The sequence below is a fragment of the Anabrus simplex genome, chromosome 4 (assembly GCF_040414725.1).
Source record: "Anabrus simplex isolate iqAnaSimp1 chromosome 4, ASM4041472v1, whole genome shotgun sequence".
Lineage (NCBI taxonomy): Eukaryota > Metazoa > Arthropoda > Insecta > Orthoptera > Tettigoniidae > Anabrus > Anabrus simplex.
Window position 1 is genome coordinate 121645219 of NC_090268.1, and position 13686 is coordinate 121658904.

A 13686-nucleotide genomic window follows, 5' to 3' on the forward strand; every position below is an offset into this window, starting at 1 on the left:
ACGTTAACACCGGACGGTGACTAACGCTCACGAAGTATACAGTGCGTATTTAAATAAGCTTGCTGTATAAGGTCATAGCGGTGTTATTAGCACCACTCTTTGTCGAATACCGCACAAATTTGAATAGGTGTCATCTTTCAAATGTGCAAACACGCCTCCCGCATTTCGTTTATCTAGCACAACTCCTCCTGGGATTTCATTTTCCGCCGGTGTATGATAATAAGCTTTGAGTTCCTCTGTCAAGGGTTCCATATTAATGGTTTCATATTGCACCCATAAGCGAATGTGCCGCATTTCCAATCTAGTTTCACTGGGGCAGCCTCGTAAATAGAAATTTTATAATCAAACATTAATGAATCACCCGTTTTTAACTCTGTAGTGTCCCCTCACCAGTTTAAAGTTCATATTACGAGTGCTCGTAACAAAGGTGACTCTGAGAACAAATCTTTGGACTTCTGGACTGAAACAGAACTATGCACTACTGTATTTGTTATCAAACAAAATGCATGCGATAAGGTCTGCATATGCAGTACGCCTAGCTGGGAAGTTTCCGAAACATTTTATTCAAACACCATCAGAATTTAGCGTAATGGCTCTGTCACCTTACAGGCCGATGGATAGTAAAATGTGAATGTCGGCCACGGCGCTTTTTGTTGTGTCCCATATTTCTTCTTGTTGTTAGTACTGCAAGAAAAATGCCCCCCCCCCCCCCCCTGGTGGCCATAATAGTTAAGGCGTCAAGTCTTAAGTGTCTGACACCGTGTGTGGGGGGGGGGGGCGGTAAAATAACACCCATGGTATCCCCTGCCTGTCGTAAGAGGCGACTAAAAGGGGCCTCAGGGGCTTTGTACTTTGGAGCGTAGGTTGGCGACCACGGGGCCCTCAGCTGAGATCTGGCATTGCTTCCACTTACTTGTGCCAGGCTCATCACTTTCATCATACTATCCGGCCTCCCTTGATCAACTCTTGTTCTTTTCCGACCCCAACGCTATTGGAGCATTCGAGGCCTAGGGATTCTTTCATTTTCATGCCCTTAGTGACCCTTGTCTTTGAAATGAAATGGTGTATGCCTTTTAGTGCCGGGATGTGTCCGAGGACTTCGACTCGCCAGGAGCAGTCTTTTGATTTGACTCCCGTAGGCGACCTGCGTGTCGTGATGAGGATGAAATGATGAAGAGACACATACACCCAGTCCTCGTGAGAGGGGAATTAACCAATTATGGTAAAAATTCCCGACAGTGCCGGGAATCGAACCCGGGACTCCTGTGATCAAAGGCCAGCACGCTAAGCATTTAGCCATGGAGCCGGACGCCCTTGTCTTTCTTTGGCTGGTACCTTCATTTTTCGAAGTACCGGGCCCCTTTTATTTTTTTTCTCTTTGATAGGTTTTCATAGAGGGCGGTTGCCTAGTTGTACTTCATCTTAAAACATTCATCACGCCCACCATCTCACCAGCAGAATATAGGCCGGCAGGGTAGCAGAGGTGGTGGTATACAATTTATAATCACTAGATTGCGTGCCAAAAGCCTGTATTTAATACATTACAGACCTCACCGCAGGGTCCACTTCGAGTAAGGGTATATGACGCTACTGATAGGGATTCGTCGGTCAGATGGAAACGTTAAGCCTTCCCTTGATGTTATTCGACCGGAGTAGGCTATGTGCCGGCCTCCGTCTCACACTGTCCCTTCCTGCTATCATATTTCATGTCATTCATTCCATATCATTAACCTCTTTGATGAGGTTGACGTTAGGAAGGGCATCCGATCATAAAAACTCGCTACGAAGATTCGTCTCTCTTCATAAACAACCCCGCAGAGAAACGGGACAAGTGTTGTACGCAGTAGTAGTACTACAAGAAACAAACGGTGACTCACACCAAGCTCCTGCCCTCAACCCCGCCCCCTGTGGGTGGGTGCGGTAGAAAAACACCCATGGTATTTCCTGCCTGTCTAAGAGGCTACTAAAAGGGGCCCCAGGGGCTCCGAACTTGGGAGCGTGGGTAGGCGACCACGGGGTTCTTAGCTGCGTCCTGGCATTGCTTCCACTTACTTGTGCCAGGCTCCTCACTTTCATCTATCCTGTCCAAACTCTTTTAGCCAACTCTTGTTCTTTTCCGACCCCGACGCTATTAGAGCATTCGAGGGCTAGGGAGTCTTTCATTTTCATGTCCCTTTCGGCCCTTGTTTTTCTTTGAACGATACCTTCATTTTTGAAGTGTCGGACCTTTTCCATTTTTTCTCTCTGATTTGTGTTAATAGAGGATGGTTGCCCAGCTGTACTTTCTCTTAAACAATCACCACCACCACCACCACCACCACCACCACCACCACCACCACCACCACCATCTCACACCTAGTCCAGGCAAAACGGAATGATTACGTAATGTTTCTATCTCAGGAACAAGCTACCCAGCCGCCAATTGCATGTCTATTTCAGTGGTAACCATGACCATTTGTCTAAAGAATCTGAATTAAGTGATCGAAGAATATTGTTCAAATATGCCACAGCTCGTGTCAATCGGTTAACAAGAAATTCCACTCGTAGGTGTAGGGTTCTGACAGGAATTCGGTCACACTTAGTCATCAGAGTCATATGAGGTAAAGTTCGGATAATATGCTACATGGTATATGAGGAGTGCCATACTTACGAATGACAACAGCTTGGGAAGGTTTCATTTCGGAAGGAAGTTCCAAAATTTTATTATTCAAATTGTTACCGGGGTTGATGGATCAGCAGAGGTGAAAGAAGGTGCCGGGGTGAATGGGTCTAACTACCAAATCAAAGTTAAATTAAAACTGTAACAAAGGTTATATTTTTCCTTTCTCTTTAAAAAATTTGACAATCAACCAATGAAATGAAATGTCGTATGGCTTTTAGTGCCGGGATATCCCAGGACGGGTTCGGCTCGCCAGGTGCAGATCTTTCTATTTGACGCCCGTAGGCGACCTACGCGTCGTGATGAGGATGAAATGATGATGGAGACAACACATACACCCAGCCCCCGTGCCATTGGAATTAACCAATTAAGGTTAAAATCCCCGACCCGGGACCCTCTGAACCGAAGGCCAGTACGCTGACCGTTCAGCCAACGAGTCGGACAATCAACCAATAAAAATACAACAGGTACCAGTAGCAATCAACAGGTCTAGTAAAGACAAGATTGGAGGTATAAACAGAACTTGGGCTTCAAGCCCTCTCTTTACACTTCCTGAGCTACACGCTCAACCATATAACCTTACTTAAAGGCAGAAATCCCCTAATACCTGGAGCACTTGCTCCTGACTTCAAATATCAAGCCTCCCAGAGGCACAGTTACCACACTAGAAAAGAGCTGAGCCGCTCTCAGTTTTCAAGCCTATTCAAAGCAATATCAGAAACTTATAATTACTGGCCATCAAGGCACAACTTACAAAAATGAAACAGGGGTATCTCGTACCCAGCCTACAGGGCCTTCGTGTAAAAGAAATAACAGTTACATAAATGGCCCGAATACAAAATGAAAGGTGGCGAACACTTGCACTCCTCTATGTAGCTTCTTAAAACCTAAAAGGCAATCGGCCGATGAAACAGGGGCTATTCCCAAACTATGGAGATGACTCGTATAAGAATTATTTAAGACATTAAGGAAGAGAAGAAAATCAGTTACCAAAACGTAGTCACCTCAAACCAAAATGAAGGGGAGCTCGAGAGGGTAAATCACTCTCTATCCACGAATTACAGTTCATCATCATCATCTGTTTACCCTCCAGGTTCGGTTTTTCCCTCGGACTTAGCGAGGGATCCCACCTCTACCGCCTCAAGGGCAGTGTCCTGGAGCTTCAGACTCTTGGTCGGGGGATACAACTGGGGAGTAGGACCAGTACCTCGCCCAGGCGGCCTCACCTGCTATGCTGAACAGGGGCCTTGTGGAGGGATGGGAAGATTGGAACGGATAGGAAAGGAAGAGGGAAGGAAGCGGCCGTGGCCTTAAGTTAGGTACCATCCCGGCATTCGCCTGGAGGAGAAGTGGGAAACCACGGAAAACCACGTCCATGATGGCTGAGGTGGGAATCGAACCCACCTCTACTCAGTTGACCTCCCGAGGCTGAGTGGACCCCGTTCCAGCCCTCGTACCACTTTTCAAATTTCGTGGCAGAGCCGGGAATCGAACCCGGGCCTCCGGGAGTGGCAGCTAATCACGCTAACCACTACACCACAGAGGCGGACCACGAATTACAGTTACAGATTTAATTAAGTTTTTACATAAGCCGGCAGAAAATTACATGTTTAGAAAGACAGGTTACATGGTAAAGGTTTCGGACCTTTCCCGCGGGTTAAACTGCTGAGCTAGCAAGAAATAAAGATGTTAAATGGCCATTACCTTGCTGAAGACCTGCTGCCTGATGGAAGTGGCACCATCCGCCTCCTGCTTCACATCCACACACTTAGATAGACGTTGATCAAATGGCCAAGAGACGTGAAAATCCGCAGTTTATAAACCCTTGGGGAAGGTTCGAGACCTTTCATGAATAACTTAGCCACACCCTCTCAGTTTTATTGGATAGCTTACAGTTACACACCAAATCGAAGAAGAAACCTGTGATTGGTAGGAGATTAATTACAGAAATTCTGGATTGGCTAAATTCAAAACTGGCGGAAGGAAAAGTTAAATATTGCCAACCCACCAATGAATGAACGAAATTTAGTAAAGAACAAACTTAGGCATACAAAATTTCTTCAAAAAAAGTTCCTTAACTTCGCACCAACGTGCATGATCATAGTTTTTAGCAGAGACATCTATGAGGGAATGTCCACACTTCTTGAAGAACGGGAAACAAAACAAGTTGAAATGCACACAGTTCAGGAAACTTCACCATAAAAAAACTTACGGTAGTGACATCTTCTGAGGAAAAGTTGAAGTAAGCCAAGTTCCAAGTTCGGTGTTTCTCCTGTAGGGGAGGTTTTATTGGCGCAAGATTTAAAAGTGCGGCGTAGGGGTGTACCGCCCGGTACACAAATAATGGTTATAACTGACTTTCCAAATAAATACACTCAGTGGACAACATAATTGGATACAATGGGTATGTTTCAAAGAAAAGAGACAATGAGAATTTATAATCAAGTATCTCCGTTGATGGGTAACAGTGTCTCTGCTTTAACAGACAATAATGACATCGGTGTCAACAAAACAGTGGCTGACCTCATTTGAAAGTACACCTAGGCCTTCCGCACACGGAAGCTGCGCGACACGGGAGCGATTTGCTAGCTGCATGAAGGTAGGCTACAGGCGAGCTACTTTTACAGCGTGCATCAGTCAACGGAGCGACACAACCTGGGAAGAGATCGGGTGATTTGTATAGTTCCGTGTTATAATTTCTTTTATCTTCTACAGTGTTGTTCCGGATTCTTGATCATGTCCAGTACATCAAGTGATGAACAAATTGTTTTTTTTTAAAACTATTATTACACTGCACTACGGCGGAAACAAAGAAAATGAAGAAAATACTGGGTCCTCCCCTACTTACAATTGAATGCACATCGTAGGCTATTCGTAGCAGCAAAAGAACTGTCATTAGTAAGTATGATACGTTTTACAAAATGTCCAAGCAATATGCATATTCTTAAGAAACAAAATGTCCATGTTCCACTTCTGTATAAAATGCCCCTTTTCTCAACTTCCTCGAGCTTCTATGGTGCCTGACCTAATGGTTGACACCAACGAGCTAGAATAACATTATATGACCAAGTGACATGGAGATTGTATTTTCAACAATTTTCGTCATTCGAGAGCCAGTCTCCTCGCTTATGCGGCAACTGAAACATGGCGGACATTCGTTCAATTAGCTTCAGCCAGGCAGCGCTTCCGCCTCTCTACGTTATTCTAGCTCTTTGCTGGACCCAGAACACGACAATAAAGCGGCTCGGATTCGTCGCTTCAGGCTTGTGATGCGCATCTTCGTCCCCTCCTAAACGCGTCCCCTCCTAAACGTTCATTAACAGAGGAAGTGTCTTCTGAGCTACAAATCGTCGCCAGCATACCCCTAGCGTGAAGCTTCGTGCGCGGAAGGCCTTAGGCAAAGTCTAATTGGTACCCGGACCTGATATGAAAGTAAACACATATAATTCCAATCAAGAAAAATCTAACTGGTAGGTTACAACAATGCTGAAAACTTGGATAACATAATACAGTATTAGCATTCACATTCAATCTATTGAAAATATCACTTTTCCGCTGTACAGATTGTCATTCATATTTTTACTTCCACATAAGTCGAGTTAACAAAGATTCTGTCAGGGCACCCAGCCTTAACTGAGGTTAAATATCGCTCACTTACACGATCTACTAGGATAATTAACTTAAGAAAAAACAACAACAACAACAACAACAAAAGAAATATTTACAACGTCGTAATATCCTGAAACGACATAAATAAGCAACAAACACCCAAAATAAAATAAAATTTAGGTTAGGGAGGAATATCTGCCTACAATCAAATAATGAAAAGAATCCCAACGAAAATGACAATATGGCATTCGTCAGCGTCCATCCTGAAAGAAATTGACTCATATATCCAAAGCAATACATAAGCAATTTTGAAAACTCCACGCCATTATGTCGGCAGACTTTCGGCTTTCTCCGCAGGTCTGAGGGATACCACTATTGGCTGAAAATTCGCTTACACACACACACACACACACACACACACACACACACACACACTTCTACTCTACAAGATTGGAGTATACGTAGTGGACACATGCACCTAAGCTATTCCATTCTAAGGCAACTCATATACTTGTTCGGGGACTACGATTCTCATAAGTACGCACTAATTCTAATGTTTGTTCATAGAAGATCCTCTGTTTCTCAACTGGCCATTTTCTATAGCATTAATATAATTATGAATGTCCATCATTATTGAAGACATTACATTAAGCAACGGCGTTCCGAATGTATAACATATTCGCCCACTTCACAGTACACTTCACTAGGGCTCCATTAAGGCGACACTCCGGAGATAAAAATATACTTTTACCTAATGCATGGATTTTCACGGAACTTTATGGGAATGTCACCTACATAAAAGTAGAGATTTCTTTCATATGCAATTAATCGTTTTTCCAATATATTTTATAAAAAAATTAATTCCAACTTTTTCATGAAATTTAATTAACATGTTAATGTAAATTCGTAATTAGGTAGAAAATACTTCTTTTAAAAGCGCTACGTATCGATTTTTCTGTATATAATTTATATAAGGTGACATATCGTACTAATGTTTGTGTAATTTTTACGTTCTAAAATTTTGGACTTAAAAATCTCTACAGCTTGAAAACATTCTGCAATCAAACTTACATACGCAGGTTTCTTAATGTAGCTGTGATACATATACCATATAAATTTTGTTACAATTGGCAGAATATTATGGGAGAAAAATGGGATTTAAATGTAAAATTACTTGCAAACAAAGCATTATTACAGTGATTACTTCGTGACAAAAAAAACTCAATCCTTTCAATTTCAGTCATAAAAAAATCATAAAATATCGATTTTTATCTCCGGAGGGTCGCCTTAAAGGACTTGCTTCCCAGTAATGCCATAAATCAATAAAATAACCCAGGACTTGTCGAAAAATACCTAAACATCTAAGTATATTTGCCAGGAAAATCGTCATCATCATCATCGGCTCAAACTAATACTCGTTAATTCCTTTCGAAGATTTACTGCCATTCCTAAATCTATTACATTACTCCTCCGAAAGAAATACTACAGGTAAACTCCCCCTCAGTTATAACGTTAGCTAGCACAAGCTTAGAAGACCTACAGGTCGCCTTTTCCAACTTATATTCATTAACTCATTAGCACGAATCATACACTGTGAAGTTCATTATTCTTTTACGAGGATGTTGCCAGACCATAGGGTACTTCCGCCTGGGAATAAAAATTCCTATAATCCGCACACATATGCGTATTAGAATAGTAACAGTAAAACATTACAATGATAAGCTCGAATGGATGTATGTAACTTACACGCGATTAGAATGACAATAAACAGTAAAGTGTCAGGTAGAAAACCTGCAGTGATGTAGCGGAAAAATACTCGGCACTAAAATTACCAAACATGTGAAGAATCCTAACCGTGAAAAGCATTATTCAATTAACCTCCTCTCGCAGAATGTTACGCGGGTACGTGAACTACGTGAACGAATCGTAACCATGAAATTTCATTATAATTTTTGTCGTAAATGGAAGATAATAACTGTTTTTAAGCAAATTAAGATTAAAATTAGCGGTAAATTAATAGATACCATTGTTAATAGAGAAATTATATACATACATACTTAGCTACATTACGACTATGAATTCTACTACATCACTGCGATTCAGTATGTCTTTAGTTCATGTAGCACTTTGCGTGTTCAGTCTTTGCTCACTTAACTCATTTGAACTCGTTTGTTTTGCTTCATGTTACTTGGTGGGGTGAGTTGATGACTTGTGCCCATAACTCATTAATTAATATAATTATTGGTCCAGAGATGCTATTTTTTGTGTTATTCGCCATATATTTTTCACCTGCATTTTACCGTTTGAACTGCTACTGCCCGCGCTAGTCATGATGGACAAAGATATTGAGAATTCACAGACATAGCACAGACATTACTATGGGGGTAAGATACCGCTCACACCCCTAGGGGCTGAATTATAAAAATATGGAAAGAGGGGTGAAATATGAAAATAATATACAGCGACAAATATTAATGTACAGTCCCTAGTTTTCGGGGTCGGTGGGGTGAAAAATCACACTCTGGATGTCGTTAAAATCTATATTCAGCCCCTGTCGGCATGGGAATGAGAAGGGATGAAAAGTAGAATGTACAAAATGACCGAAATTACGCATGTATGTGTGTTTCTTCCAGAATAATCCTCATACAGTATTGTTACGCATATTACTTACTATCTGAAAAAGATGCTGTTGGAGGAAACACCCTAGCACTCCTAGGGTAGGGGGTAAAATATAAAAATAAACGAAAACGACTGATATTAATGTTGGAACCATTGTTTACGAGGTCGCTGATTTAAACTGTGATACTTTGGGTGCTGGTAAAGTCATACTTCGGACGAAAACAGAATGGAGGTTGGCAAGGGGTGAAAATAAATGTAAAAATAACCGAGATTATGGATGCATGTGGGTATGTTTCAGAATAGCACTGAACGAAACTTGGTACACATATGACTTATTATCTGAAAAAAAATCTGTTGGGGAGAAAACAGCCTTAGCGGTCCTACGGGAGGGGGTGAAATAAACGAAAACGATTGATATTAATATTGAATCCATTTTTACGAAGTCGCTGAGTTGAACTGTGACAATGGATGCTGTTTAAGTCATACTTCAGCCGCAATCAGAATGGAGGTTGGGAAGGGGTGAAAATGATTGTAACCGAGCTCGATAGCTGCAGTCGCTTAAGTGCGGCCAGTATCCAGTATTCGGGAGATAGTAGGTTCGAACCCCACTGTCGGCAGCCCTGAAGATGGTTTTTCGTGGTTTTCCATTTTCAAACCAGGCAAATGCTGGGGCTGTACCTTAATTAAGGCCATGGCCGCTTCCTTTCCACTCCTAGCTTTTCCTGTCCCATCGTCGCCATAAGACCTATCTGTGTCGGTGCGACGTAAAGCAATTAGCAAAAAAAAAAAGATTGTAAAAATGACCGAGATTATGGGTGTACAAAGGGCACTAGGAAAGTTTTGCAATACGCAAGAACGGTTGGCTGGACACCCCTGTTATGGTGAGGGATGAAAAGAGGGATGAAAACCGGTCTAGAAGACAGCAAGACGCGACCTTCACACCAGTTGTTATCAAGCAGTGGGATTGAAAGCAAGTTAAGATGTCATCGTGGTCTAAAGGTAAATGTCGCTCAATTTTGCTCGTGGCTGTTGACCAGGGCCTGGAGGAAATGACTCCTGTGCTGGGGAAAGACTGTCCACATCGGACAACAACTTTTCGCTGGTACAAAGAGTTCCAGAGAGGAAATTTTGGGGTTGAAGATGATCCTCGTTCTGGGCGACCGTCTGAATCAGTGACTGAGGAAAACATTGAAACTGTGAGGAAAATGTTGCAGCAAGAGAGGCGGTTGACATATCGGCAGGTAGAAGAGACCCTCCACATCCCTGCACCAGCTATTAATTCGATTCTAAACGACCATCTCCATGTTAGAAAGGTTTGTTCCCTTTGGGTGCCCCATTCACTTTCAGAGGAACGAAGGGCACATCGAGTGAAATGGTGCCGAAAAATGCTATAACAGTTTGAAAATGGAACTTCGCGTAACGTCATTAGCATCGTTAGAGGTGACGAAACTTGGCTTTATTATTACGATGTCTCAACAAAATCCCAGGACAAGGTGTGGCTGTTTGAAGATGAGGGTAATCCTGTGACTGTGCGAAAGTCAAGGTCAGTGAAGAAAAGGATGATTGCAGTATTCTTCACTAAACGGGGCATCCTGACTCGGGTTGTGCTAGAAACACAAAGGACAGTTTCTGCGAATTGGTACAGTGAGACTTGTCTGCCTCAGGTCATCCAGGCTCCCAAGCAGCTCCGTACAAGGTCACGGCTCAACACATGGCTCTTGCATCACGACAATGCTCCAGCACATCGTGCTAATGTAACAATGGATTTTCTTGCCAGATCAGGACTGTGCTTGATCACCCTCCATACAGTCCTGATCTTGCCCGATGTGACTTCGCACTCTTCCCAGAAGTGAACCTGAAGCTGAGAGGGCGGAATTTTGCATCCGACGAGGAACTTCTGGCAGCATGGGATCAAGAGTGTGAAAATGTAACCGAAGAAAAGTAGCAGAGTTGGTTCAGTGACTGGTTTTGACGTATGGAGAAGTGTATTGAGTGTGGTGGAAATTATTTTGAAAAAGTCTAAAGCGTTCACTCACATTGCAAAACTATCCTAGTGCCCTTTGTATGTGGGTAAGTTCCAGAATAGGTGTCAAGGAAACTTGGCACACTTATGAGTTACCATCTGGAAAATAAATACTATTTTGGAGATGAAACAACTTCACCCCCGATAGGGGTGGGAATGGAATGGGATGACTTGTAAAAATAATGGAAAATAATCTATATCACTGTCGAATCCATTGTTTGTGTGTCGCTGAGACGAAAACTGTGATGCTCTGGATACCGTTTAAGTCCACGTTCAGCCTTCATTGAGACGGGTGGGGGTGGGGGGCTGAGATGGGCTTAAAAGTAAACAGCAAGTAACCGAGATTAGTGTTGAATCCACAGCGTTTGGGTTCTCATGGCTGATTGGTGACAGTCTCACTGACAGTTGAAATCGTGTACATCGTATCAATAGTGCGACGGGTAAATGCATATAGTTATCACTAGAGCCCGGATTTTTATGCACTAATAGGTTAGAATGCAAACTTACTGAAGCGAGTAGCAAGTATAGTCTACCTTCACAACGACTATGCTATGGGGTTTGCATAAATTTTAGGGGTACGGTCCATCAGAACCCCTATAATTTATGTTACTCTTGTTACATTATGGAAGAGCGGGTGGCCGACACTTCCTACTAACCAAATTAGTTTGCAATCTAACATGTTACTGGATAAAAATCCGGCCTTTAGTTATCACTTACTACATTAAAAAAAATCAAATACTTCACATTCAATTCGAGCTTTTATAAGGAACAAATTTTACTCGAAAATTAAATAAGCTAAAACTTGAAATCAAAAACACCTAAATAACTCTAAAACTACATAATAGATCGTAAAATATCAATCGTCCGTCTCTGTGGTGTAGTGGTTAGCTGCTACCCGCGGAGGCCCGGGTTCGATTACCGCCTCTGCCACGAAAATTTTCAAAGTGGTACGAGGTCCACTCAGCCTCGGGAGGTCATCTGAGCAGAGGTGGGTTCGATTCCCACCTCAGCCATCCTCGAAGAGGTTTTCCGCGGTTTTCCACTTCTCCTCCAAGCAAATGCCGGGATGGTACCTAACTTAAGGCCACGGCCGTTTCCTTCCCTCTTCCTTGTCTATCCCTTCCAATCCCCCCGCAAGGCTCCTGTTCAGCATAGCAGGTGAGGCCGCCTGGGCGAGGTACTAGTCATCCTTCTCAGTTGTATCCCCAACCCATAGTCTGAAGCTCCAGGACACTGACCTTGAGGCGGAAGAGGTGGGATCCCTCGCAAAGTCCGAGGGAAAAACCAACCCTGGAGGGTAAACAGATTAAGAAGGAGAAGAAGAAGAAAATATCAATCTCCATGTCAAAGAAAGGAATTCTACACAAATTCACTTCACACATAACTAACAAATCTTATAGGTAAACGTTCAAAAGCTATCCGGGCAATGCCGGGTACTACAGCTAGTAAAAAATACATTTGGACTTTAAGGAAACTTTTAAGCCCATAAAAATTACTCCATCGCTTTGGAAGAAAGTTTTCCACTGAGTGAAGGATATGCTTACGTTTTCGTACTTAATCCGTTTTGTTTCTGAGCACAAATTTCGACCCCGGTCCTCCAAAAGGTTTGGTATATTTCTATTTTTCTAGGGATCTTGGAAGTATTAAATTCTGTGGTAACAAGTTTTACATTTGTAGGGTGCCTGGAAGTGCCTAGTTAACTAATGTGTATTCCCGTTTCTAAAACTTTATTTTTTTTATTTCTAAAACTTTGTTAGACACGGTATTAGTTATTATAATTACACACTATTAATATTATATAAATCCTAGAAGTTTTAACGTGTTCTAGAACGATTCTCCATCCATCAGATAAAAACACGGTTTACTTTTTTCCTTTATTTTATTTTCTATAGATAGGATACGTCAAACTACAGATCCCGTGTGCTTAATGTGTCATTCAATAGTTAGTTCTAAATTTGGGGTGATTTCTCTGTACCCGTTTTTCAAGGATACTCCCATTTTATCTCGATCCTGTTTATTGTCCAGGGTCTTCCTTAACCTCGTGACCTTATTTCTCGATATGCTTGCAAGGTAATCGATGAGAACGGCGAACTGTGTGTGAGAGCAAAGAGGGCTCCTCAAGCGAGCAGACGGGTGTACATGTAACAGTACATCTTCTACTGCACCTCATGTTTCGGATATATACAACTCAGTAAGTTGAGTTGCCTAAATAATAATAATAATAATAATAATAATAATAATAATAATAATAATAATAATAATAATAATAATAATAGTTGTAACCAAGGTTGAAGTTTACAAAACACAACTTTTATTGCTTCACTTTATGATATTTACACAAATAACAGAAATTTATTTTGAAGCAAAAAGGAATAATGAATCTTGAGAAAAGTCTATCTTTATACAATATGTACAGGTTTACAGTCTTTATATACACTTCTATCTTGAAAAGATAGTCTTTGTGAATTGACACGTTGATAGTCGAAAACTATCTGGCACACTAACATAAATGTCTTTGAGAGTCCTTGTTTGTTGAAGTGCCTGAATTCCTAAAAAGCAAGTTCAATTGATTGAAGAAATTCCACCTAGCGAAACTAAGGGATCTTGCGTAAATTAAGGAATGAGAATGGCTTGTAAAAGAATTACGGAACATAGGCAGCGGAAACAGGTAAGGGAACGGTGACCAGAGGTGAAACCTCGTACTGCCAGAAATTCAGTCCACCTGGTCGAAGCACATTTTCAAGAGGAGTAGCCTCCGTGCTCGACGTAGGGTGTA